Source organism: Gallus gallus, chromosome 14, assembly GCF_016699485.2.
Source record: "Gallus gallus isolate bGalGal1 chromosome 14, bGalGal1.mat.broiler.GRCg7b, whole genome shotgun sequence".
Taxonomy (NCBI): domain Eukaryota; kingdom Metazoa; phylum Chordata; class Aves; order Galliformes; family Phasianidae; genus Gallus; species Gallus gallus.
In genome coordinates, this window is record NC_052545.1 from 5,390,052 (window position 1) to 5,417,587 (window position 27,536).

A 27,536-nucleotide genomic window follows, 5' to 3' on the forward strand; every position below is an offset into this window, starting at 1 on the left:
GGTGGTGGAAGCTATATGCCCATCGGCTGCATATCTGCATGCACCCATATGTGCACATCAGCATACGTATATACCACCATGGATTTATAAGCAATGAAGAACCGAGTGGAAAATGCCACACTGGTGCATTTGGTTACAGCACCACCATCGCTTCTCCTCTACAAATACAGAAATGGTGGTGAGGAAACGGTTATGGCTCATCGAAATCAGAGTGTTTCCTGCAATTGGCACAAGTCCTGTATGGGTGTCCCCAGCCCAGCTCTCACTGCAGGGCTGCAGAGCGTCACCATGCACGTCCGGTCCCTCCAAACCCGGGAGGACTATTTATGGGCGTCAGTGCAAACAGGAATTCATCTTTACGGGATGGGGACTGGCTCACATCAAAACAAAGTGGGATTTTCTTTGCTGGTGCCAAGGCAGTTCCCACTGGAGAGCGCAGCTTAATTTTAAATGAAAAGCTTGGTATTTTGATGAGAATCAGGGGGTGGCCAGAGGAACACAGGGCTCTGGGCATTGGGAGGGAGGGCAGCTTGGGGCTCTCCAGCCCAGCAACCACAAATTCTTGTTCTCCTTCCAGCCTTGGAGCCGAGCAGTGGACAAGTGCCTTGCTGAGCCCAGAGAAATTCAGAAGGGAACTAAAGCAGAGAACATTTTCCAGCGTGCCACCTTGTGACAGAGGAAGAATCCTTAAAACAATTCCATGAAGCCAGGCAAGCAATGATGGGATGCACGAGGATGGGTGGCAGCCAGAAACCAATCACAGAACTGAGAGGAGTTCACAGCAGCGGTGGTTCCCATTCCAATATTTTATCTCCAAGACCCTTCATATTTTAGGTTGCCAAGCACAGCTCCCCCAGCACTCCTTCTGCAACATCCTCAGGGCTTCCTACAGCTGGGAAACCCAAGGGAAACAAATGCACACGTGGGAAATCCCCTCCTCCAGCCGCCCCTTTGGAAGCAGTGCTTTGGCTGCGGTTGGATGGCAGCATCCATCCACACACACACCGGGCTGGACATAGAATCGTAGAATCATAGAATCACCAAGGTTGGAAAAGACCCACAGGATCACCCAGTCCAACCATCCACCCATCACCAATAGTTCTCACTAAACCACGTCCCTCAACACAACGTCCAAATGTTCCTTGAACACCTCCAGGGTCGGTGACTCCACCACCTCCCTGGGCAGCCATCCATTCCAATGTCTGACCACTCTTCCAGAGAAGTGGTATCTCCTAACGTCCAGCCTGAACATGAGCTCAGTGAGGAAGCCCTTAGGATTCCTCCCAGCTCCTGCAGAGCACTCTGGCTGTGCACTGCAGCTCCACGACCCAACAAGCTGACTGTGTCCCCGCTGAGCCCCAAAACTTGGGGCAAGACCTGGCATCCCCACCCCGCCCGCATTCACACTTACTCACTCTTATGGCAGGTGTAGTGGAAAGGGTTTTTTCCTCCCTCATGGCAAACTTAAGATCAGATCCTAAATATGAATCTGAATTTTGATAAAAGGACTTTTGTGCACAGGAAGCGGAAGCTGCAATGAGCACTGCTTGCTATCTGCATTTTACATAGATCTGTGCAATCTCTACTTGAGTTTTCCAGGCAGCACTGGATTAGCACAGAGCTCGGTGTTAGCACCGCCCTATTACCAAGAAACAGCAAGGATGGATGCAAACCCAACTCCTGCAAAGGCATTTCCCAAAACATTTGCAACCAGAGAGTTCAGACGTACACACACGTACACGTTTAGTTTCATTCTCCCTCTTCTAAACCAATAGATGTTAACTTCAGCTGAGGGGAAAACACTGAACGTTAATTTAAAGGATTTATGAAACCATCAAAGAGGAAAAAGTTGGCAGCTGGAACTTTTGGATACTGTGTTTTTTGAAATAAATTAAGAAACACGAGATGCGGTCAAAGCAGCAAAGCTTTCATTTCTTTCCTTCCTTTTATACTCTTTTCTCCTCACTGAGTATTTTCCAGCCATCAGAACAGCACTGAAGCTGCTCTCTGGGCCAGGATGTGGAGGGCTTGTGCAAAGTCCCCCAAAGATAACACACTGGGTTTTCTGACCATGGCAGGTTATGATTAGGGATCACTGGGGACTGCTGCTCTGCAAGCCCTAAAAAGGAGTTTTTGAGCATGAAGTTATTAGATTTCGAATGAAATGTCCAACAAGATGAGCTGGGGATGGGGGAAAAGAGGGAAGAGGTTCCAACTGGACAATGCTGAGCGTGCCTCATAGTTATGGGGCTGGGGTAAGTCTTAGTGAGTTTTATCAGTAAATAAATAGGTTTTGGGAAGTGTCCCTGTGCGCTGCCATTGGGGTTTAGCAATGCCACCAGCACCCTTCTGACCACAGTGCTCTCTGCACTCCCATATGATGGATTTTTGTAATGCCTCCCATGTGAGAAAGCTAATTAAGTCCTTTGCTGGAGGAGCTGCATCTTTGTCACTGGTGAGCAGTCATCATTTCATTCCATTTCTCCTTTTTTGGAGAAACAAATCAGGAGTTCGGGGGATGTGTCTGACTGATTCGGTCCACTTCGATGCACCGGAGCTCATAGATTTGTATCTATCGATTGCCAAAGAAAGACCTTTTTGTTGGCTGTAAATTGGAAATGCTCACATCCCCATCAGCCTATTTAATTATCACACCGCTCTAATTATATCTTTAAAGTTATCCCTCATCAAACTGCAATTTTGCAGAGCATTAATTAAAGAGCCCGGGCGTCCAGCGGAAGAACCTCCGCCAATTTTTACTCTCATCCACCTCCCAACCCGCTGCTGCGAGGATTAAAGCCAGAAGTCAACATTTACATTTAAATCCAACACAGAGAAGAGAAGGCAGGAAGGGGATATAAATACACGGCGGTCACACTTTGGGGCATGGTTAATGAGCTCCCTGGGGAAAGGTGCCCAGTTGCCACATGGACCGAGCAGGATGACAGCATCCTCTATGTCACGTCCCTGCCCCACTATGCATGGCTCCCAATGCAGCATTACCCCAGGGCAATGCTCCTGCTGTTCTGCTAAAACCAGAGGGGAAAAAACAAGGAATGGGGGAAGAAGCATTAAATGGAAGAAAACCTGTCTGGCGGCTGAGGGTGTGTGAGATGTTGGACCTTTGAGTCCAAGCTCTGAGTGCAGACCCTCAGCTCCCACCAGGCAGCTCGGGTTGGTATTTGTGCTGCTGGGAAGGGATTCTGATGAGTCACCCTTCAGCAAAAGTTCACGCAGAGAGGATGGGGGGGGAGCACCAGGGAGATTTCCAAACATGGCAATGTTTGTTTTAAATTCAGGCTGAAGTAGATATTCTGAAAGGTCTATAGAAAATATTTGCTTGTGATTAAGCTTGCTGGCTACTGGATGTCACCCATGGGCCAAGGAAATGGCACGGCCGGTGCTGCAAAGCACAATGCACGTGGGCGTGAAAATAACACGGTGATGGCTTTCCTCTCTACTGGAAAAGGTATCTCACAGGTTGTCTGATGGCAACATGACCTTTGGCTTTGCCTGACCTTACCAGATGTTGGGCATCCCTTCAACAGATGTGCAGGCTGCAGCTGCTGCCTTTGTGCAGCAGGACTGGTGACCTGAGCTCACTTCGCTCCCACCCCATCCACAGCTCAGCCACAAACGTCTGGCCACAGATCCTGGCAGACTCAGGTAGGACAATGATGCTAAGTGCCAAATCCCACTGCTGACTCAGCATCGTTGCTGGGATGTGGCTCCTGGCAGGAACCGGGGGGAGCGGGTCAGAGTGTGGGGAGCAGGAATGGGGCAATGCACAGCAAAAAGAGCAGCAAAACACACAGCTACAAAGCATGAGAAGCAAAGCATGAGGCCAGCAGCTCCCCCAGGCCAGGGCACACGGGTGCGAGCCCTGCCATGCTCCCTAACCTCAGTGTGTGCACACACAGCTGAGTCGCTCCCTGGGATATGGCAATTAGTCATCCTGCAAACAGCGGGCACATTGCAATTACGTTGTGATACCTATAATTACTCTTAATTCATTTAACCAGGAAGTTCACTACCTGATGGAGAATAATTACACGGTGGTGCAGCGTGCTTGGTGTACCTGGGCTCTATGTGCATGCAGCCGGGGGGTGATGGTCAGTGACCTGTCCATGCCATAAGCTGCTATCACAACCTGGGACACCCCATAGCCGCTGCCTCCCAGCAGCCCCATTTGGGGATCTCTGTAATGCCACTCACAGCCCAAACAGTGCACTGAGAGCTTTGCTCGAGGCTCCCACTCCCTTCCCTCACTCTGCTCTGACTGCACTCATGCAAACCCTCCCAGTGGCAATGCCCATGCTGTGGATGTAGGATTTGGAGGGATCAGTGCATCCCCGGGGTTTCTTATCCTATTTTGCAAACCCTTCTCGCTTCCCCACCGTTCTACAGCTGATTCATTGCCTTATGAGCCCGGTGACAAAGTTTGCTAAATAAAATCTCCTCCAGCTTAACATCAATACATTTCCCACACACTGGGCACAGACGCTCTCTGCTGTCTCCCCAAATCCTACAGCATTACAAGTAAACCAGGTGGGTTCACTGAGTGGAAGTGGCAGTTACTGCTGTTCTAATGGGGGATGAGAAGGGTGGAAGGAGCCATGTCCCATCTGCCCACACCTGCATGGAGGCAGGCACAACCACACTGGGCTTTGCAACAGCAACTGAGCACCATTGGTACAGGTTTGCTAGGGAAAGGAGGTGGTTTTGTGCACTCATCCTTCTTAATGAAGAAGCGTGAAATTCCAAAGACCAAATCCCATCCAGTTTTGCTTTCAGCTTCAGACAGAAAACAGAATCACCACTGGCAGCAGCATCCCAATGAGCAGCCAAGACATTTTCATGGCTTCTAAGGTGGCTGTGGGGATTCCTCACTGAAATCCCATGTAAGACACCCGGGGAAAGCCCAGTGGGTTTTGATGGGAGTTCAGAGCCTACAGATCTACCTCCAGACACTAAGCCAACACTGTGTCTCGCACCACGTCCACACATCTTTGGGGAGCAGCATTGCCTCGGTGCCTGGTCCAGGGGACTGAGGAGGCTTCCACCCCACCTAACCATCACATGGGGACAGAGCCATCAGCTGAGCCCTGTCAGCTGGAGAGGAGCTGTGCTGCCATGTGTGTGTCATATAAAAGGAAAGGCTATAGGAGTATGGGGGAAAAACGAAACCTTCATGACAGTGCACATTTGACCTTGATATTTTCACTGTCTCAGCCAAGGATTAAAGTATGCTATCGAGTTCCTCTGCCTCGGAGAGCTTCAGTGCTGTGAGCTGGGCTGCGTGTGGGTGTAGGATGTCTGTGCAGATGTCGGGGCTCCTGGAGCATGGGGTGCAAGGATAAATACCCCTCTGGACCGGGATGCCAAGGGAGCCTTGCTGCTGCTCCCTTTAAAGGGTGCCTCTAGGCAGAGATGGCTCAGCACGACACGTGCAGCCAGCACCCCACATTTTTTACCCTGCCCTGCAGACCCATCGGTGGGCAGAGCTTGTGTTGCTGCTGCTGATTGCTCATTAGCTCCAGTTAATTACAACTTGGCTGACTGCGAACCTAGCAGTTCTATAAATGCCCATTCATTTAGGTAAACGAGAAAGAAACTCACAGATCTCACAGCCCCCAACCCTACCTCTGCTGGGGGCTCATTGCCCTCCCCAGCTCAGGCTACCCAGGGCCCATCCATAGCCTCAGGCACCCCCAGGGATGGGGCACCCACTCCTCTGGGAGCAGTGCCAGCACCTCACCACTCTCTGAGTGAAGGATTTCCCCCAGCATCTATCAAAATCTCCTTCCTTCTAGTTTAAAACTATTCTCCCTTGTCCAGACTATGCCAAAATACACGTGCATCCCTGAGAACTTCATGGACGAACAAGCAGACCCCGAGGAACAAGCCTCATGCTATTCCCTCCCTTTCTAAGCCCCTCTTTGAAGTCAAATTTGACATTTACAATGGAAAGCAACTGGTAAGAGGCACGGGACCTCGTGCCTGACTGCTGAGATTCCCCTAGCTTTGGCTCCTGCTCCAAGCAATCACCTACACCGAGTGCTCTCCAAACACTTTTCTTTTTGCTCCATTTCACCACAGGGAAGTTTTCTCCTCTTCTAATTTTATTCAAAAACAGACCCACCCCCCATTAATGCCACAGGGCTCAAAATGAGATTCTCCTAAGCGTTGCCTTATAAGTCCGTATTTTTCAGAAGTTTATAACTCAGCTGCAAACACACACTCTCTCTGACTGACTTTTCCTCTCTTTCCCCCAAGCACTCCATTAACCCCCTCCATGGAGGAGGTGAATCCAGGGACCTTCCTCCTCCAATTCCCAGGCCCTGAGCCCCCACCACGGCCTTGCACACTCCCTGGGCAGCCTTCACAGCCTGGGAGAACCCCCACAGAATTCTTAAAGCTGTCCTCATTTATTGTTTTCTTTTTAATTGCCCAGGGTTGTGGCAGGAGAAGGCTTTCCTATGGCATTTTCCTGGCACTTTAGGCTGCGTTCGCTCCTTTCCATTTGGAAAGGAAAGCCTGAAGACATCAAAATGACAGCCTTGGAAACCCAAGCTGTCCTGTCATGCAATAAATCTGGCTTCAGGGCTTTTTCTATCACATAAATGCTACATCAGGCATTTTTTGGTCCTCTACAGTCTGCGAGATGCCAACACAAAAGCACAGAGCTGACTTGAGTGTTGTATTTGGGGCAGAGAGGAATTCCTCTCCGTGTGCATGCTGGGTCCGGACCCCCTCCCAGCTGCCCCCAGTTCCACTGTGCTCCGTTGCTGCTCAGCTTTAAGCCCCTTTGGGAGCTCGGATTGCTTTCAGCAGCCATCAGGCAGAGCGGGGTTAGATCTGTTTGGTGATAACATCGCGGCACGCATCATCATTTTAAACACTCACTTCAATATCTGTATTCACATCAACACAGAGGGGCCTCGCATTACTCACTGACACAATAAGTAAAACGTAAAAGCACCAAAGGAGACATTCCTGCCTGCTGAGTACCTGCTTTGTCTTTCAAAATATAAGAAAATGTACTTTTGCGATAAATAAAACTACTGAGTGATGTCTCAGACCCGAGGCTGTACCGTCTTTGGCTTCATGTCTAACACAAAGTGACATTGCAAATGCTTTTTTCAACATCAGAAACATTTCCCATCCTCTAATGGGTGCTGAGCGGGCTTGTCTGGCCTTGCTGCAATCCCCTTCCAAATCCACTCTTGTTGAACACAGAGGGTCTCGGAAAAGAGAGTAGAGAAGAAAAAGGAAAACAATGTGTGAAAGTGCCATTGCTCACTAAGAAGAGTTTGTGTGGGGCCCGGATAGATGCAGAATAGGGAAACCATCAGAGAAAGTCATGGAATACCAGGACTGCGAGCCCTGCTCCCAACACCATCCCAATGCATGGGAGAGCATCCCTGGCAGAGCTTTTCCACATGGCCAGGGCTTATTCCCAGTGGTGAATGTCACCTTCCCAGGAGGACACATCCAGATGCATCATCTAAACAGTTCACTGCCATATATCAACTTAATCCTATTTTGGCTTCCCACGGCTGGGTTTCCCTGGACAAGAAACCATACCAACGGAAAGCTCCAAAAGCAAAAAGTTGCAAACCACAACCACACCATTGTGGCGTGTGGGCATCTACCCAACCACGACCAACACATCCCATGAAACATCACTTATCACATCCCACGAGGGCCGGACCCATGCTGGCACAAACTACCCCAAAGGGCACTGAGAAGGGCACCAAACTGTTCCTTTCTCCCACTACAGTTCTGTGTCTTCTCAAAGAGTACAACAGTGTGAGGCTTTTGTGAGATGTCTATGAGACGATGAGTCAATAGAATTTGATAATACGATTAATATTGAAGAATGTGCTCATTAACCCTGCTGCTCACAATGACAGAACGTGTTGCCAACATTCTGACAAAGAAGCACAGAAATTAATTTAGTGACTAACAACATGGAGAATCGCATTACTCCGGTATTCTCCCCGTGTCACAATGTGTGAACACCCCTAATAGCACAAGAATTTTCCTTCGGAAGAAAAAAAAAGGCACAAGATCAGACAGAGTTGTACCATTTGCTTATTAAAGTGTTTTCTTGATGCCTTTTAAAACCAGACATACAATCATAGAACCTTACAGGTTGGAAAAGGCCTCCCAGATCCCCAAGTCAAACCCCACTCCATCCCACCATGCCCACTGACCACATCCCTCAGTGCCACCTCTTGGAACAACCTCCAGGGATGGTGACCCCACCACTCCCTGGGCAGCGTTTCCAGTGCCCAACTGCTCTTTTGGAGAAGAAACTCCTAATATCCAACCTGAACCTCCATTGTCAATGTACAGCAGCAGCTGCTGGGGCTCAGAAGCCTTAAAGGTCCTTTTGAACAATTTTTCTCTGCTTGGGGGTGAAAGGCACAGTCCAAAAGCAGCAGGTGAGCTGGGCCCATGGGATGCTCTGCATCTCCAGGTTCTGCCTCACGTTTATTTTTCCTATCACATGCAACAACGCTTTAGGATTCATAGTGCCAGATACTGGAACATTTGTTTACTTGAGTTGAGAAAGCAGCCAATGGAAATAAATAGAGAAAAGGAATATCTCTGAACTCGTGGCTAGAGAAGGGCCGTTCACTTTGCAAAGCAGCTGGCTGAAAGAAAGCACTCCAAGAAAAGAAAGCAGAAAAGTAGCTCACCCAAACTTTGCAGTTATTATTTTGGATTGGTTTTCCAACTACACAAGTCTGATGAATTTTAGGGGGAGGAACTGCATCAATATGGGATAAAGGGCACTTCTGCTGAGCACAGCAGCGGGGCTGTGCATGTTGGCACTGCCTGATGGGCATCACCTCCACCCCGCACTGCACTGCGCTGCTCAGTGATGACGCTCAGAAAGAAGAAAGGGGAAAAAAAAGGGAGCAGCTGCTCCCCAGAGAAACCCCGACACAGTTCAGGCAAAGAATTTCATATCTGTCAGGCAACCCAGTTCAATAAACAGCCAATCCATCTGGCTCGCTGCTGCTGCCTGGCAATATTTGCACTAAGTTGCTGCATTTTCCCCTCCTCCTTACTCCTGCAAGTAATAAAGGTGACAGCTCTTTGCTTCAGCCACGGGGAGGGTTGCCAGCTAAATAAAACAGTCATTAAAAAGAAACGTACCAGCCTGAGGATGCTCGTTTTCATGTGTGCCATTGGTTGGAGGCCACCTCCGCCCCGTGCCCAGCTCTTGCCAAGGAGGCAGCAGCCTGGCATCATCCCCAGCCCTACCCAAGTCATCCCCCCCTCTGTCATTTCAAACCACCTCTTCCCCTCCGTGCCTGCTCTCATCATACCATCCCTTCACGGGTCAACCCAAAGTTTCACAAAAAATCCCTGAGAAGATCCCATTAACTCCTTAGCACTTCACTGTCAGGCCATTCTTCTTCACAGCAGCCTGATCTTATAGCTGTGGGTGATGAAATAACGGGAGGATAAACGAGCTGCTCCAGACCACAGTGACCCAGAGCTACAGACGGAGAAGGGCTTTCACCTCACAGGGAGTCCTTGGGCAAAAAGAAGTTCCTGTGCAACGTGTATGAGTGCAGAGAAGAAGCAAAAATTCTTAAAGGAATATTTGTTTGAATACGTTATGAATGGGAAGCTTGCAAAGCTGGCTGTCTGCAAGGGGAAAGAAAAGCCAAAGTTGGGAATGCGAGTTTTTTCTGCCAGCCCTTATTAGGTAAAAGGGCTATTTATAATGCTCCCTGCTCCTCCCCATCCAAACCCAAAGCCTCTGGCATGACACCACAAACTTTCTCTGTTATCACAACATGAACTCCGATGTCACGGATTCAAGATTATCACTGGCCAAATTCACATCCATGAAACAGCCCCTGTGAATCCTAGCCAGTCTGGCCCATTAATTAACACTCAACAGCAGGAAGATGAACGAACAGAGCAAATGTTATTGCCTCCTTGGTAACTTTTTCCCCCTTTTTTGTGCGCTAAGAGCTGATGACCTTCCTCCTATTCACTGCACAGCCCTATGTGAGGCTGAGAGGACCCAAGCAGGGAGTTGTGCCCCCCAGCACCGGGTCCAGCTGGGCACAGCTCCGAGCACACCCTCTCTGCCCCTAACCCACACACCCAGCAACAGACCCCCCACGGTACCCCAAAATACAAATGGAATTATTCAGACACTGCTTGGAAGAGCCCTTGAAAAACCCTAAAAAAGAAATACATGCAAAGGCACAGATGGCTGAGAGTAACTTGCCCTGCCCCGTGCACTCAGTTTGGCATTCGTTACAAGGACCTTTCTGAGCTCTTCCAAGAGCTTTAATCTGAGCCACGCTGCCCCCAAGGACGTCCCCAACGCATGGATTCCTCCCCATCCCTTCCCCATGTGCTTCCAAGCTTTTGTCTCAGTGCCTTGCGAGCCTCGTGCCAGAGAGAGACACGTTGGCAGCGACAGAGCCAATTTAATTGCTGCCATCAACTCGTTTCCAGACAAATGAACTCATTCATGATACACATACGCTGTGAACATATAAAACATCCCAAAGTTCTCGTGGTAAAGCACAACGCCATCAGTGCTCTAGAGAGGGGCAGAGGGGGCCACTGCTTTCCAAATGACAGACTGCTAGGGCTGATTTCCCACCAACCATTCCAACGGGGGGGGGGGGGGGGCCTGGTAACTGAAAGCACTCACACAAAGGGCCCATTTTCCCCTACTGTTGGCTGCTTTGCCCTAAACACACCAACCCTGAAACAAAAGGGTAAAAGAAAAAATAACAACAATTTTGATGAAGTCAGAAGATTTTGCAGTCATAAAATCTGTTTCTATATTTCCTTTGATGGATACGAACTGGAGCCCTGTGTTCATCCCATTGTAAAGCTGCCATCCATGTCCTAATACAGTTTCCCAGCTCAAGCAGCGCTATGGGACATGGCGACTCCTATAGCACAGTGCAGCCCTGGGGTACCTGGCAGGTATCCATGGCCCTGGGATGCTCTCTGCCTCTCCTTCCAGCCACACGCAGGCACAGGGAAGTGAGATGGCTTTTTGGGCATGGTTGTTTTTTTCTGGCATGGTGGGGATGGGTTGATGGTTGGACTTGGTGATCTTAGCGGTCTCTTCCAACCTTAATGATTCTATGACTGTATGAAAGGGCTGTCCCCAGGCTAGCAGGGAGCTGAATTCCAGCAGGAAAAGGTTTGTACCTGCAGCACACCAACACAGAGGCGACGCTCAGAAACTTTTCATCCCTTGTGCAATGACACCATTGCAGGGAGATAGCACAGGTGCAGTTTTCCCTGCTGACATATGGGAAGAAGCAAAAGTATGGAGAGAAGGGAGCATTCCTCTTTCCCCCTCCCTCTCTCTGTACACATCCTTCGCGCTCCGATCTCAGCACGCAGCACATTCGGGATGTGGCACATTGTCATTATGAATGCAACAGCATAAATGCTAAAATGCGATCCCTACAGATGTTGGTTGCATTGCATAAACCAGACACGGGCAGTTAGCTTCATTTACTGGAGGTGGGAACAGAGCTTTGCACAGCAAAGGAAAAAAAGAGAAAACCCTCAGCAATGAACATGCAACATATTAGCTTCAACTCCAACAGCTCCTGCATCTCGAGCAGACAGAGGTTTCTTCCTTTCAGATTTCTACTGGAGGCACAGCTACTTAAGAGCCAACTTCCAGGCGAGTTTTTATATGAAACAGCACTGCTCGGTATTCCTAATAATCTTTTAATTTTGGATGGAGGCTGTTCCCCGCTGCTGCGGGCAGGAGCTTGTGCTTGCACGTTTATGCCGAAGTACTGGGATGCTGCCACTGTTTAGATTAGAGTCCTACTGGGAGGTTTCTGCTGGAAACACCCCTTATATGGATTGTGCAAAGAGAACAAAAAGGAGTGAGCAGTGCTGGGGCTCGGCAGCCACCAGTATCCCCTGGCCCCACTGGTGGGAGCGTCCTGGGGGGCTCAAAGGAGTGGGGCAGAGCCGGCTCACCTGGCTACCCAACAGTTCAGTGAACAAAGTAGGCAGAAAGCAGGCAGGATGCTCAGCAACCCTGCATGGCAGCCCCAGACACACCTCCATCGCTATGGACAGTGCCACGAAGGCTCCATACCCCCATCTCAGTCGCAGACCCATCCCTCACCACTGGTTTAGGCAGAGCATCCCTGAGCATCCATTACCCAGCTCACCCTACCCCCGAGCTTCATGCTCCTGCCAAAACCGGAGTCAGCACTGAATTGAGTGATTAGGTCAAATGCTTTCGAGGACTTGGGATTCATGGTGCTTCCTCCTCAGCCCAGAGGAGAAACAGAAAAGCCCAAATGATGCCAAGAAAGTCCCACTCTGTGCAGAAACGCGGCACTTTTCCCCACATAAGAACTCTGTAATTGCCTTTCCAAGACAACAGAAGAAACGTGGATGTATTTGCTTGTCCTAAATGCCATCCCATGGCGCAGGGCTTGGAGAACGCAGATTTGTGCTCCAGATCCTGGTCTGCATCAGCACTAATGGCTTCGGCCCCGTTACAAATTGCATTCCGATAACAAGCTGTTGAAATACCAAAGTTTTCCAATTCTTTGCTTTATCCCTGCTGACTATAAATAGCCCTGGCATTTCCAATGGTACAGCCTGCCTTGTTGAAATTTGATTTAAAAGTAAAATTGGCCGGACTCCTTGTTAAATTATCATTGTTATTCATCTTTACAGACATCCTCCCCTATAAACGCTGCAGCGTTCTAAACTTGAAGCTCAGAGCAGTGACATGAAGCAAAGGCATCGAGAGAGACCTGACCAGCCCTGAGTGCACTGCTCAGTGCACTTTTGTCCTCCTATTGGAGGAAGCCCTTCTCTTCCCCAGCATAAAGTCAACCCCCCAAGTCCCATCACCATCCATGCACCCACATGATGCAAACTGGAAGGAAAATCAAATCCAGATGCAGCCCCGAGCGACAGCCCCATGCCAGCACCGCTCTCCTCTTGGCGCTGAATACTTCTCTGCCACCACATCGAGGGAGACAATGGAAGGAAAGGATCAGATAAAAAGTGGTTTAATTTTATAAGGCGTTCCAGCAGCCAATTTACGTTTCAGATCAGGTGTTAATTGCTGCTCTCGGTGTCTGGCGCACGCGGTGCCAGCACAAATATTGCAAATGTCACATTATTTGTGTGCAGCGGGCGAAACGTGCGGCACTCCTGTTGGGGGAACCCAGCAGAGCTGTTCTGCATCCAGACTCATTGAGAGCAGGAAAAAAAAAAACCAAACACTGCATTTAGAAGCCATGAAGGGCAGGGGATTGAAGAGGGATATCGGGAAAGGCAGCTCCAAGGACTGCAAGGTGAGATGCTCTGAGATGCACAACGTGCATCTAAAACAAAAGGAAGAGGGTTTTTATGAGTTGCATTCCTCTTCCCAATCCTATCTGCCTCTGTTGTGCCAGTGCCTTTGAGCAACACACTTGGGGCTTGGAGCAAGGGGGACAAAACCTCTGATTTTTTAGTGTTGCATCAGATAAATATCTTGTCCTCTGTGTATTTCATGTAACCAAAGCCCTGTTCCAACAGGAGCAGCATGACGACCTGCAGGATGTCACTGCTTCCTCCCACACTCTGTGATATAAACAGTTGGATAGTGTGGGTATGGAGTTGGATTGTTCTGAAGGGGTTTGGAAGGGAAAGGGGCTCCTGCCCAGCACTGCTGGGGAACTGCAGGCACATTTCCCAGAAGCCAAGGGCTTGAGGCAATGCAGGGACCAGCTCCAGCGGCAAGGAAACACCAAGGAGTCCTGCACACATCTCCAGAGCGTTGCAAGAGTCTCCTCTAGCAAGAAGAACTGGCCAAACCCCCCCACATGGGCTTCCTTCACCTGGCACAGACCCGGTTCTGGAGGCTCAGTGAGATGCTGAGCATCCTTCATCCCTTTACATTGGATTGACTACCCGAAATCATGGCAACTCGCAGTTTTAGTTCTGAAACAACTGGACAAGAGATGCAGAAAATAGCAGAGCCAACATACAGAAGATAACGTGACTCTTATTTCTGCATGACTTGTGCAACTTCTAGTCCAGGAACAGGGACAGAAACCACAACTTGAGAGCTCTTTCAGACCTATGGAGCAGGACATCCCAGACTGGCAGCAGCTGCAGAAGGGAGGCAGAGGAAATTACCTGCCCTCCTCCACCTGCAAGATCCCTTACTGCTTATTATTCCCAGGTTCAAAATCCTCAAACTCATTCAAAAAAACAGAGAAAAATGAATGTTATCCACACATCCAGAATTACTACTAAATGACACGGTGATGAACCCTGGGGCTGACCACAGCCCAGCACAGCCCAGAAAGGTTGCTCCTGGCCAGCACAGGACCAAAGCAACATTGAAAACAGACTCCCACCCACAGCTTCACACGTGGCACTGCCCCACAGCTCAGGTTTGCAGTTGGGAAGGAGTGCTGCACAATGCTCCTTATTGCTCTGAATTAAAATGGGGAAGCTGGAATTTGGGTGCTTGCTCACCACTGGATCAAACCTGGACTGAGAACTAAGAACAGTAAAAAATACCCAAAACATTTCAACTACACATCATCTGTAATGGTATTTGATAGAAAAAGAAAGAAGAAAGCCACACTTTATGTTATCTTGCCTATCCTTTGCTCTGCGTATTTCTTAGCCATCCGGAGTGCACTCACACAACTGGATGTCAGGTCAGTGCGTTCTGCAAAACCACCACCCTTAATTGATAATTAACTGGGTGACTTTAGCTCAACATGAAGAAAACTGGGCTTCTTGGCCACGTTTCCCCTGTGCTGGGCTATGGGAAGCGGGTGTTGTGCTCCTCCCAACATCTCTGCTATTTCACTTCCATTAATTCTGTTCCCATCCTCTGTTGTCACTGCACTTCTCTTACACATTCAGTGGCTCTGCAATTCCCCACCGACACTGTGCCTGGCGCTCAGTCATCCACTGAGGCTCTAGATGTGACTTTTAATTTTTCCCATTAAAAGCCATAAGTGCTTTCATGAGTGCCAAATGTCAGTAATTAATACGAAATCAATGAAGGCCCTATATCTGCTCCTGATCCTTTGTTGGGCAAAACGGAGAGGGATGACCGGTGCCACTGAGCCCAAATCTGGGCTGTTGTTTCCCCCATGCCCAGGCAGCTAATTGTAATTATCTCCACTGAGCTTAAAGAGAGCAATTTGTGTGGCCACTCTACGTGTGCCAAGCCGATCCATTTATTCCAACATAAATCTTTCATGCCTGCTACACAAGAGAACACATCTTCCAATCGTAAAAATTCATGAACCAAAGAAATAATTAAAAAAAAACACAGCTCTGTCAATTAAATTAATGCAGCAAAAAAGAAAAAAAAATAAATAAAAAGAGTGAATAATTCCGTCACAAAGTCCAACCAATACAAAAGCCTTTTGATAGCCAAAATCCAACACCCAGGCGGGGCTGGAGGCTGTCCAACACATTTCCAGTTGGTACCTATGCATGAAGAGCGAGCTATGCTCGCCTTGTGCTTTGGCACTCGGAACAATACCGAGTGATCTCAACCAGAGCTCATTTATTGACGGGAATCAATGATGCTGCAACAGACTGCATACCCCCGTCCTGCCTGTACGCCGCAAATGGAGAGCTGCACCCTCAGACGAGCTGAGGCTGATGGAAATGCAGTGCCTGCTAATGGCAGTGGCTGCATTCTGATGATTATGTATTCTTTTTTGCCTCCATTCAGGGCGTAAAAGCCTTTTCCATGACGCACTGCACCCGGCGCGAGCCTGCCCGCTTCCCGAATTAGCAGGAGTTGGAAATCTGAATCCTTTACAGGCCATTAAGTGTATGGGAGAGTTTATATAGGATGCGATGCCTGAGGTGGGAGGGAATGGCAATGGGTGGGGAGCCAGGAAAGTGCACTGTGTCCAATGGGAGGCTTTGGAATTTTTGATCAAAGCCAGGAGAAGGCTTGGAGAAGGGCAACTCCAAGGGAAAAATAACTGAAACGAAGTCAAGGGGAAAGGACAAATCTAACAGAAACATTCGTTCATCTCTTATTGACAGACTGGGTTTTGAACCACTCTTATTTTTAATTCAGAATCAGGGCGACTCCGGGAAAAAGATTAAAAGAACAACAGTCAATGCAATCACCCTACAAAAGAGGGGGGATTAGAGTCCATAAGTACACAGATATGGATTATTTTGTAGTTCTGCAAAAGGAAAATAAATCATCCTATTATTTAGAGCAAGACAAATGCAACAAGGCTCCAAACACCCATCCCAGTGCTGGAGTCGCTCTCCAAAAAGCCACAGCTCACAAGCAAGCACAAAGTGCCATCAGGAAGTTTAAAGAGCACTTCTTCCCCGGTTTTATTTCCATAACGAAACGAAAAAGAAAAAAAAAAACAACCCACCAAAAAAACAATAGGTAATTAATACGTGGATCAGCAAAGCATCAATTTAGACGTCTCAAAGGGGAGAGCGCAACAAGCGGCAGCCCCACGGGCTCACATCTATTTCTCTCTCCTCTCGCTTTGATCTCATTTCATCGCTCCTTGTGAGGATGTTGTCAACAAAATGGGAACCACTGACGGCAGCAGAAAAGCAAAGGGCAGATGGGCTGCTCCATTTAGCATCTCCCCCCTATCCCTACCCTGAACCTCCCCCTTCCTGTCCCCCAGGGATCGAGTTAAACTGACACAACCCAAATTGCGGATCAAAAGGGCCGTTTGGTTCTGACACAGACTACAGGGGGACTGTTGTACGGAGTAAATGCTGTGGGATAAATAATGAATCAGAGCAGGAGGATTCGTACCCTCACAGCACAACCCCACAGCACACTGCAGTGCAGAATTAGCACTTTGGGACCAAACACAGCAGGAAATCCCAAAGTGGTTAATTCCTTCATAATCCCTGTTAGGGCAATGGGAATCTTCACCTTTTTCTATTGACTGAGCCATAGGAGAGATTCCATGCTACTCCTTGCTGAGAAACCTCATTTCTTAATGGCAGCGAGGTGAGAAATGCCCCAAAAAGGGGCTGAGCAAGCCTTGAATCAGTGTTAGGCCAGGAAAATCCTCAAGAAAATCTGCATAAAGCACTACCAAACCCAGCACTTGCCAGCACCAAGACGAGTGAGTGGGCATAGAACTGAAACGAGGAAATAAACTCCTCTATTTCCCCCTGAAAAAGGGCTCTATGTTCACTATTCAGTGCTGGGTGAGTCCCAGCCCTTGTGGACTCTCAGTGATGAAGCCACATCTCAAAGCTGTGGCTGGATAAAGATACTGGGAAAGCTGTGGGGTGATGCAGCTTTGCACTGGGGACCATCCCATCCCACACACACAAAGCTGAGTGTCCCCATATCCCAAAGACCATGACCAACTGCCACAGCAAGAGGAACCCCCTGGGATGGTCACCTGCACTTTACAGTTGGAACAAACACTCCATTGTGTTACAGTACAAAGCACAGCATCACCCCATCACTACAGAGATACACAGGGGACTTTGATTTTCAGTCCATCATCAGGGAAACTGTGGGGTTACTGCAGCTGTGGGGTCCCCTGCTTATTGCCTGCATGCTGGAGATGCTGGGGCTTTGCAAAATCCTCCTGTGCAGAAAGCAAACAGAGCAAGGGACCAGAGAGACATGACAGAGCGGGACAGGCTCTGCAGAGAACCTGGCACAGCCACTCCTGAAACATCAATTAGAGAAATCGATGTTGCTATCAATTAAGCAGCAGCTGTACAGTTTCTCTTGCCTTTCCTCCTCATTAGCTCCTCAGCTGAAATTCAGCTTAGTGTGGCCTTTTGCAGAAGCAGGAGAAAGTGCCCAGCTGGACACGTGCTCCATGTCCTACACAATACTGAAAGCATACAGGAGGCACAGAAAACCCGGGATACATCCCAGGCACCTGCTGTCCTCAGGCCCTCCAGATGTTGGGGTTGCCATCTGCAGCTGGGAAGGTCATTACGTCTTTTTGAAAATGAATTTGAGGGAGAGCAAAGCAAGCTCCTTGCTGCTGTCACCTCAGTCTCTTTCTTGCAGCAGCCAACTCATCCTCCCCACAAAGATCCAAGGGGCTTTATTTGAGGGCTTTTCCCTTCCCACAAACATCCACAGCTCCTTGTCACCACTAAGGGCCCACAACTCTCTTTTGAATGTGAGCACTGGATCAAACCCAAGATCTTGATTTTAAAAGAATGACCTCCAAATTCACTATTCCTAAACAACTCCATCTAGATATATTAGCTTCAGAATAAACCACTTGATTCCTCTTTATGTCGATCTGTTTTTAAGGTGTTTCCCTGAGAGACAAAGCCATAATAAATTTGTGGCCTCAGAGGCATACTGTGGCCAACGTTAGCCTGGCTGGAATTCAGCCCAAGCAATTAGCAACAGCAGGAAGAGTTCTGGGCCCAGCGAGCTCCTAAACCTCGGAAAAAAAACCCAAAGAGAGCACTCTTATATCCATCCAACCTCTGATATCCATGGATGTGTAGCCCTGGAGGAAGATGATCTGTCTATAGTTAGGGCTTCCTGCTGGATGAGTACTCCCTAACTTCCATCCCTGCCACAGACATGTTGTTTCTCCAACTCAACCAGCCATCCAGGGTCTGCTTTGCCCCAAGTATGCCCAAACCCAGAACTCAACACAAACTCCCAAACTGAATCACAGAATCACAGAACCATTAAGGTTGAAAAAACCCTCTCAGATCACCAAGTCCAACCCCAACCCATCCCACCAACCCATGTCCTTCAGTGCCACATCTCCACAGTTCTTGAACACCTCCAGGGATGGTGACTCCAGCACCTCCCTGGGCAGCCTGTGCCAGTGCATCACCACCATTCCTGGAGAATAATTTTCTTTCCTAATATCCAACTTTCATGCAGCATGCTGCAGGAGGTGACCCCAGCTGAGCTACAGCACAGAGGAGAGCTGTCGATGACAATCCCCCCAGAGAGGAACCCCCAACGTACCTCCAAAGCACCACTGAGCCCAGGCTTCACGCTCTGCCAACCTTGTCCCCATCCACTACTCTGCTGGGTTCTAGGGCGGACCCGCAGGGTGCGACTGTGAAGTCACAAGGCTCAAGAGGGATGGGTGACAGTACAGATATCCTCTGGCACCAGCCAAGCTGGTGGCTGTCCTCCCCTGTCACCTTCCTAACTGGTGGCCATCCTCCTGTGGGCTTCCCTGTCCCCCCAAGCTCATCTCCATCACAACCCTTGTGGCCAAAAACAAAGCTCCCCAGCACTGTACACGCTGCTACTGACCAATCAATGCTATTGATTAAGTTATAAGGGCAACCTGCAGGACAGTGAGGCAGCAGGAACTGCTAATCTCATTTGGAAGCCAGCTATAAACCATCAGCACCTTTTTTGTTGTTGCTCCTGAGCGCGCTGATGGCTTCCTGTCTCTTCCGCTGGCCAGCCCTGTGCAATCTAATTGGGTAACAGCTTGCTGTCAGAAATAAGGGATATCGGGGATTTTTCTTTCTTGATGCAGGAGATGTCCCTTCACGACACGGAGGCAGCAGCACCATGAGTTCCCTGGGAGTCCCAGTAGGACACACCGTGCTCAGAGACATTGAGAGCAACAGCTGGCCTTGGGATGGGAGAGCACAGTAGGTCAAGAGCATGCAAAAGAGCTTGGCTGAAAAGTTAAGCTAAAAAAAATATAGTAAAAAAGCTGGTTGCACGAGCAAGCACCTGTTTTCACAGTGCTCCTTAGCTCCTACCAGAGCTCAATGCAACACATCAGCTGCTGCCTTATTTACTTGCTTTATTTACCTGCCATTCCTGCAAGGCAGAGCAGCCCTAGTGAGCACTGAAATGCCACAATCTTTCTGAAATCCCCATGAAAATCTTTCTGACATCCCAGGAGTGCACCAGGTAGACATATAAGGAGGTTTGCACAGAATTCCTCATTTACAGTGCAAGCTTAGTGCTTCAATTTTGGCTTCAAACAGCACAACTTACAGAGCACACACAGTTAAGTGCAATTTGGGAGCTCAGAGGCTGAATGAATCAGTGATGCTGAAACAGACCCAGAAGGGATGGGAGCTCTGTCCCAGGCAGACAATGGAAGGGAAAGGGAAATGACTTCCACATGGACCGTGCCAGTTAAAAATTCAAAATAATAATAATAAAAAAAAACCCCATCATCATTTTAACATTACAGATCAGCAAATGAGTCATGCAGCAATTGGACATGGAGGTTTTCTCTTGGCCACGGGAAGCCAAGAGCAGCAAAGTCTCATGCCAAGAAGCTGGGTGCTTCGGAGGCAATGCAAGAAATCCATGAAATATTTAACTAGTCTCTTAAAATGAGAGAGCTTTAAATTCAACCTAATGCCTAGTAGTTTTACATCTTCCTTTTTGCTTTCTACTGATTACGAGCAATAAAAGCAGAGGGCTTAATCAGCCCTGACCATGCTCCATGCCTGGCCTCAAAGACAGCCAGCCAGCCAACAGCCATTGCTTTAGCTGGGACAAAGATCTGCACAAAATTAATTCTTTTGGAAAATATTTCTATTATACCACTGTTTTTTTGGTTTCTCTCATTAAACAACAAATGCCACCTCTGTAACACAGAAGGATGTGCTGCTAATTCAAACGCTGGTTGCACAGAAATATGCTAAAGGATTTTCTAGTTACTTTTGTTTGATTAGAGAAGGCACAGCACAAAATCAATTGATGAAGTCCATTAACGGCTTCACCCCCATCAAGGTACAAAAAAAAAAAATCCACATCCTTCGTCTCTCCCATTCAGTACTATTAAATTGGAAATGAAAGGCTGAAAACCTGCAGCATTTCAATGTTCACAGAAATATAGGCAAAGCCCCTTTCTAATGGCATTTTCTGCACTCTGGAGATGAGTTTTGTGTTCCAACTCGCTCATGCCTTTTGACAGAAGTCAAAGCAAAGAACTTGTAGAATTTGGATTACGCCAACCAAAATCATCCCTGGCAATGCCACTGCCCCACAAATTGAATCGGGCTCGTGTAGGAGGTTCTTTCTTCAGCCACCAGATTTTGCAAAGGAGGAGGTGACACGGCATGGCCCATCCCAAGCTCACTTGTCGCTATAATAACGCTTTGGAGACACACTCAGCTTTTTAGCACAGTATCTCCAAGCTTTTCAGACACTTACAGCGGGTCTAAAGGCAAGGAAGAATCAGCAATTTGTCCAACATCATATGGCAAGAGTGCAGCAGAGGCAGGATACAGAAGCCAAGCCTTCCGATGCTCTGCTCCATTATTCCCAGCACTTTTGTGATCTGTGTAAGCAATTCTTTCATCCTCCTCTGATTTTTTTCAGGTCAAGTTACTCTGCTATCAGCGCAGTGCTTAATTTCAAACTTGACCTTATTTTATTTAAAAAAAAAAAAGCTTTGCTCTAAAAATGCATTTGATGGGAATTTTAAGACCAAAAGAAGATGCAAAGGAAAGAAACCATACAGTTCTGTTTTGATCTGAAAATTTGCTTACCTTCTGCTTTTCCCCAGACCAACAACTCAGAAGTGCCAATCCCAAGCCCCAGCCCACCCCAACCCCAACACCTTCCCTTTGCTTTATGCTACCCATTCCAATAGCTCTACCAGCAGCAGAAGCAAATACGTATTTCAGTTGGAATCTTGAGTCAGCAGTGTTTTGTTAAACATAACCATATCATATCATTATTGAAGACAATACGGCTATTGTAACTACTTCAAAACAGGAAAGAAAGGAGTGAAAGGGACACCAGTTTCATTGCATTTTTCTATAAGGCTAGATGCAAAGCAGTATAATCCAGGAAAAGAGGCAATATATCATTTGGCAAGGGATCATTTGGGCTTCCCAAATACTTCATAAGAAAAGGAAATGCTATCAGAACTAGCGCCTGATTCCCAATCTTCTGTAAAAGCAATAAAAATCTAACATCTGGGCTGGTTGTGTGCTGGGTGACATTGTGTAACATGGGAACAGCACCAAAACTAATCAACAAAATTATCTCCCTGTAAATCACTGCAGTCCAATGACAAATCTTTTATGAATTCTGTAGCTTTTCCCATTTTTCCCTGCTGCCTAGGTTGAATAAAAGACACGCATCTTCGTAATCTAAAGACTGTTCTATCGGCTGGGGGGAGAAAAACCTTCCCCCAGCAGCAACAATCTACCCAAGCGTCCCAACGCAGCACTACATTTTCATATGCAAATAACACAAATAACTCTTCCAAGGGGCTGGGGAAGGTGCTACACACTGGAAGGTGCTTTTCTCTGCCAGGAAAGCCAAGCTTTGTGTGCATGACCTCTTTTGTTTCCACTTGCTTCTTAGAATCATAGAATCCTTACTGTTGGGAGGGACGTTTAAAGGTCATCTGGTCCAACTCCCACAGCCTCAAATTCAGACTATTGCAGTGAGGAGGGAAAGAGAGAAAAGCAATTTCCCCCAACTCTGACCCCAAAAAGAGCACCTTTCCTCTACACCCTCATTTGGGGAGTTTTGCTGCCAGTGCTGCACACACTGCTTGAAGCTAACTCAGGAAGACAGCTCAAGGACTTCCAGAGCCACAATCTGCAGGGAAGAGGCTTTGGTGGGATGAGGGGGAACACACCGCTTGCTGCTGCTGCTGCTCTGATTCCACATCATTTTCTGTCATTGCTGCCACTGTGACTTTCTATAGAGGACGGGCACAAACGCAGAGGGACTCTGCAAGAAGAGCTCCACAAACGACATGAGCTGTAAGAAATCTGCCTTTCAATCAAAGTAGTCCGAACACCTAAATAATAAAATCTCCTCTCAACGTGATGTGATCAAAAATGACAGAAAAGAAATAAAGGGGGAAGGAGAAAAAAAAAATAAAGAAAAATAGGTTGTCCTGGCAACTGGCATACCTTTCCAGCACTCTGGCATTATTGGATGAAATAAAACAAATGTTTTCTAATTAAATTCATAAAGAGTGGCATATATCAGAGTGTGACCACTTAACGTTATGTTGTAGAAATTGTTATTTCTTGCAACTGGAAGATTTCATAATGGGCTGGCTTTGATCTAAATGAAATACTTAAATCCTCTTTTCATTGAGCAGTGGGGTTTGTTCTGTTGTTTGTGTTTTTGTGTTTTTTTTTAATGATAGCAGCAGAAATCATAAATAAAACTTAAATTGGTCCCTCAGATAAAGGAGGCAAGGCCACGGAAAGCCTCTCGCGAGCAATGATTTAATTCCCTTGGAATCAACCCAAGTGAGATGAAATCACATCCACCAAACCCAAACCCGGACCTCATTGAGAACATCAGCGTTTCGACCTGGTTTGACAGCCCAGGGACTTCATGCCAGCAAACCAACTGGCAACCAACCTGCAGTCCTGCCCCGCACACCCTATCCAAGGTCAGGACTGCAACGACAGCCTTGGAGAGGGGCTGCCAGATTCAATAAATCCTCCTCACTCCTGACTGCTCTTCTTCAAAGCAAGCAATGGAGCGGTGGGAGCTGTGCACACAACGCTGTGCTGGCTGGTGTGTTTTTCTCTGGAAATTTTGGAATTCCAGAAAGAAAGAAGAGTAAGAAGAGTCCAGTTGGGTTACCCAGCTGTGAAGAAGCAGAAATCTTAAGCAGATGGATTAGGATGCTCTGCACAGGCATCCCAAGATGGTCAACCTGCAGCTGGGATCATTGCACCCGAGAGGCAGCTGCTGCGGAGAGCAAGAATGGCTTCGGCACATCTCTTCGGCTTTGAACTCCGGGACCTCTTGAGATAAACAGTCTAAATTAAGCAGCAAAACATTCCAGGCTCCCTAGCAAAGCCATCCATTTCAGAGGAGCCCTTGGAAGGCAAAGCATCTACTGGAGACGAGCACGGGACTTCAAAACATTTTTTGGTGACTCCAAGTGGCCTTCCACAGATTTAAACACAAGATGACCGGCCTGCTCCAAAACTCAGCTTTCTTAGGAAAAGCAAACAGCTCCTCTGAGTGCTTCTAATCTAAATACATCTATTTAGATCACTATACATACTGTACTGGAAGTGCTGAAAGAGAGCAAAGGCCAGAAGGCAGGCATTTGATGAAATATTTATCATTCCAAAACAACTAAAAACAACAACAAAAAAAGGATTTTTTTTTTCCCCCCCAAAGGCTTCTTTGCAACGTGTAGTTCTGAGAGAGAACACTGGAACAACAGAAATATATCTATGAGATATAATGAACTGGGAGGAGAGGGAGGCAGGCAGACCTCACCCCTTCCTTATGGACACACTGCTATCATTTCCTGCATTGACGTGTGAAAACACTGGTGATGGGGAGGATATCATTCACGTGCTGCAGCCAACAGCTCCTGCAAGGCAATGGGTGGGGAGATCATCTCTCTTCTGTCCGCAGTATTCAGTAGGAACGTGGGAGCAGATGGGATGGCTCCAACATCAGCCAAACAGCTGCTTAATGATGAGCTGAGATTTTTCAGTACTGGAGGAACTCCATCCCGAGAAGTCACTGCCAGCAGAGATGGGAGAGTGGGATGTGGGGAACCACCTGGAGCGCGTCGGGTGCAGAGGCACCAAACAGCCTCCAGCAGAAAGGAAGCAAAAAGGAGCAAGGGGAAGCGTTTCACCTACAGCTCCTTCTCCGCGGTTCTCCTAGATGCAAACAGCCTATTGCATATTGCAGCACAAGGCAGCTACATGAGCGCTGCTCAAAGTGCATTAGATTTGCACCACTATTATATTTCCTGAACTGGAAAGAGGCAATAAGCAGCACACAGAGCACATCTTTTCCCAGGGGGTAGTTTTGTCCCCATGCCCATTCTTCCCCAATCATGTCTTTGCACGCCACTGAGGTAAAACAACTCTTCCCTCTGTCATTGGTGGGAATCTGGGCAGACACAATGGCTAACTCAATTAGCTGAACCCCACTTCACTTGCCAATCACTTGGTGGGCTGCATTTATTTAATTTTCCTTTCCCTGCATCATGGTAATTTCATGCTGCCAAGAGCCTTCCTCCTCTTTCAGATAAAAAAAAAATATCAACAGCAACATCCTGTATTACAACACATCCAATTTATTTATGATCTCTCGAAGACTCAATTAGCTTCAGTTTACTCATCTGTGAGATGGGTACAGGATCTCATATCTACTTCAGAGCTACCATCAACCGCAAGATAAATTATTCATCATTTTACAAGGTATCATTAGCCATGCTCTTTCATACCTCGGAATACACGCACATGGAAAGCTTTAGATGATCGTCATTAACGCTTGATAGCTTTCATCCCAGTGATAGCAATCCTGGGAGAAACACCCTCAGCTATTCTCATTTTATTAAGGAGCCAAAGTCTGACCGTGGAACGAGGATTTGGGAGTCCTCAGTGCTGCCTCCCTCCCCTGGTGGACTCTGGCCTTCTCTTGCCTCGCTTCTTCCACCTCAATCACAGAGCTTTGATTTACTCACACCTACAAAGCGCTACCAACAAAAAATATCACTGTACAAGAGGTGCCACGAGAGGGGAAAAATATCATCATGCCCAAAGCCCGTGATGAGAGGTGACTTGGCTTTAACAGATTAGTCAATACCGCCTGGTGAAAAATAGACCTTCTGATGGATTTTGGTGTCTGCTCTGCCTTGAATAGCAAAAGCACTTAAGTGCTTACGCACACTGCTTCTCCCTTTGTTGACAATTTACAGCCAGGGCTAGTGGCTGGGAGATAGCTGGCACAAGGAGATAAACTGCCAGGCCTCACAGATACTAATCATCCATTATACGCCTTGCCATTGCTTGCCAATGAGACAGTGCTGAGACAGAGGAGATTTTGGTCACATTGCATTCATGACATAACTCAAAGAAAAAAAACACCTTTTTTTTTTTCTTTTCTTTTGGGTGGTTGTTACCGACATTATTGTATCTTCTCAATTGCTCCACTCTTGTTCCTGCTGAAAAACAGCTTTTAGATGAAAGGAAATCCACTGGCCAGACCAACCGTAGCAAGCAGTGCCACGCTGACTCGGCGGACAGCCTCGGTTCAGGGCTGCCATTAGCACTGTGGTCTCATAATGAATTTGTGTTGCATAACGAGCTCATGGCGCCAGGCAGCACCGGCCACTCCGGCAGCTAGAGCAGACACGGAGGCACACTTCCCATTAACGAAATGCACCTCTTTTACCATCCTTACCAGAATATTGGTACTAAACAAGAATGCAAATGTGTTTTTCTTGCCTCTTTCTCTTTTTATCACACACCATTTGCACAGGGACAGGGATGCCCAAGTATGAGTCCCAGAGTGGATAACTGACCCTATGACAGGCAGTGGGGCCACTGCCATCCATGCCGACATCCACAGACCTAACTTGGATCAAAGCTCCCAAATTGACGCACTTTGTAATGGCAGAAAAATAAGTGAAAAAACAAAGATGAGCAACTTCTGTGCATCTCGGATGGGCGATGGGAGCAGAGTGCGGACCTTGTCCTGAAGTGCCTCTAAGCCCTCCTGCTTCCAGCCAGAAAATTCACTGTGAGCACTGCACACTTTGGGCTGTTTGCCACCCATCAGCCACACTCATAGCACTGCTCACAGCCCCAGCTAAGCACACCCTTTGCAAAAACACACGGCTGCAAACTAATTACCTTACGGTAATTATCTGACAGCTCCCACATTCTGCCACTGGGCTGAACACAAAGAACCTGGGGAGAAATTCACCAATTTCCCAGGTTCTGCCTCCAGAACTGGCACCAGCTGCTGCAGCACTGAACCCAATAGTGATGCAGAGGAAGCTGCAAGCACCAGTATGTGGGAAGCAAAGGTCATGTTTGCAGCAGTGTTCAGCTTTGGATGGAAAGCAAGCAGAGAGAAGGGGATCACGTCTGGGATTTTGGGTAAATGTTAAACTCTTTGTTTAAAAAAGAAAAGAAAAAAGGAAAAAGAGAAGTTTCCAAACTTGCAGGAGGCGCAAGGTGGGACGGCTGGTTTATGGTGTGAATCAGCCGACACAGTGAGCAGCACTATCTGCACATCCATGGCGGGGGACAGAGCCAGTGGGGTACCGGTGACATCCGTTGCCATGGGAACACTATTACCAGGAAACTCAAGGCTCAAGGTGGAGAGGAAACCCCAGAGATTCATTAGCAACAGGTTCCCATGGTAACGGCTCCAAACTCATTAATAATTCTCCCTTCCCCCTCCAAAAAAAAAAAAAAAAAAAAAAAGACAACAACTTTTGGTGTGTGGGTGTGTAAACCCCCGGGGAGGGCTGAGCCGATGGAGGATGCGCACACGCATGGCACCGCGCCGCCCCCCACCACCCACCCCCAGGATCTGCCATTTTAACCCTTGATATAAAATAACAGCACGCGGTGAGGGTGGACAAACCCCCTCTGCAGAGCAGCACCATGCTACAGGGGTACGTCATGCTGGAGAAGGCAAAGTTAAAAGGCTTCTCCATTGAGGTGGAGACCAAACAGTTCTGGGGTGGGCTGAGAGCAGACATTTCTCCCTCCTGCTCCACCCCCACAGGTTCCCCCTTCCTCTGCCATGGCCGAGGGAGTTTTCTCCCTCT

General features: G+C 47.9%; 1 protein-coding gene and 1 long non-coding RNA gene across 3 annotated transcripts in view; both read right to left on the minus strand.

Moving 5' to 3' along the window:
* LOC121106781 overlaps positions 1-19,050 on the minus strand; it is a 39,969-nt gene extending 20,919 nt beyond the window's left edge. Inside the window, exon 1 of the long non-coding RNA XR_005839805.2 lies at positions 18,989-19,050. This is a non-coding gene — a long non-coding RNA (uncharacterized LOC121106781). The remainder of the gene's footprint in view (positions 1-18,988) is intronic.
* CACNA1H (calcium voltage-gated channel subunit alpha1 H) overlaps positions 1-27,536 on the minus strand; it is a 201,603-nt gene that overhangs the window by 147,468 nt on the left and 26,599 nt on the right. The gene's annotated exons all lie outside the window — the stretch shown is intronic.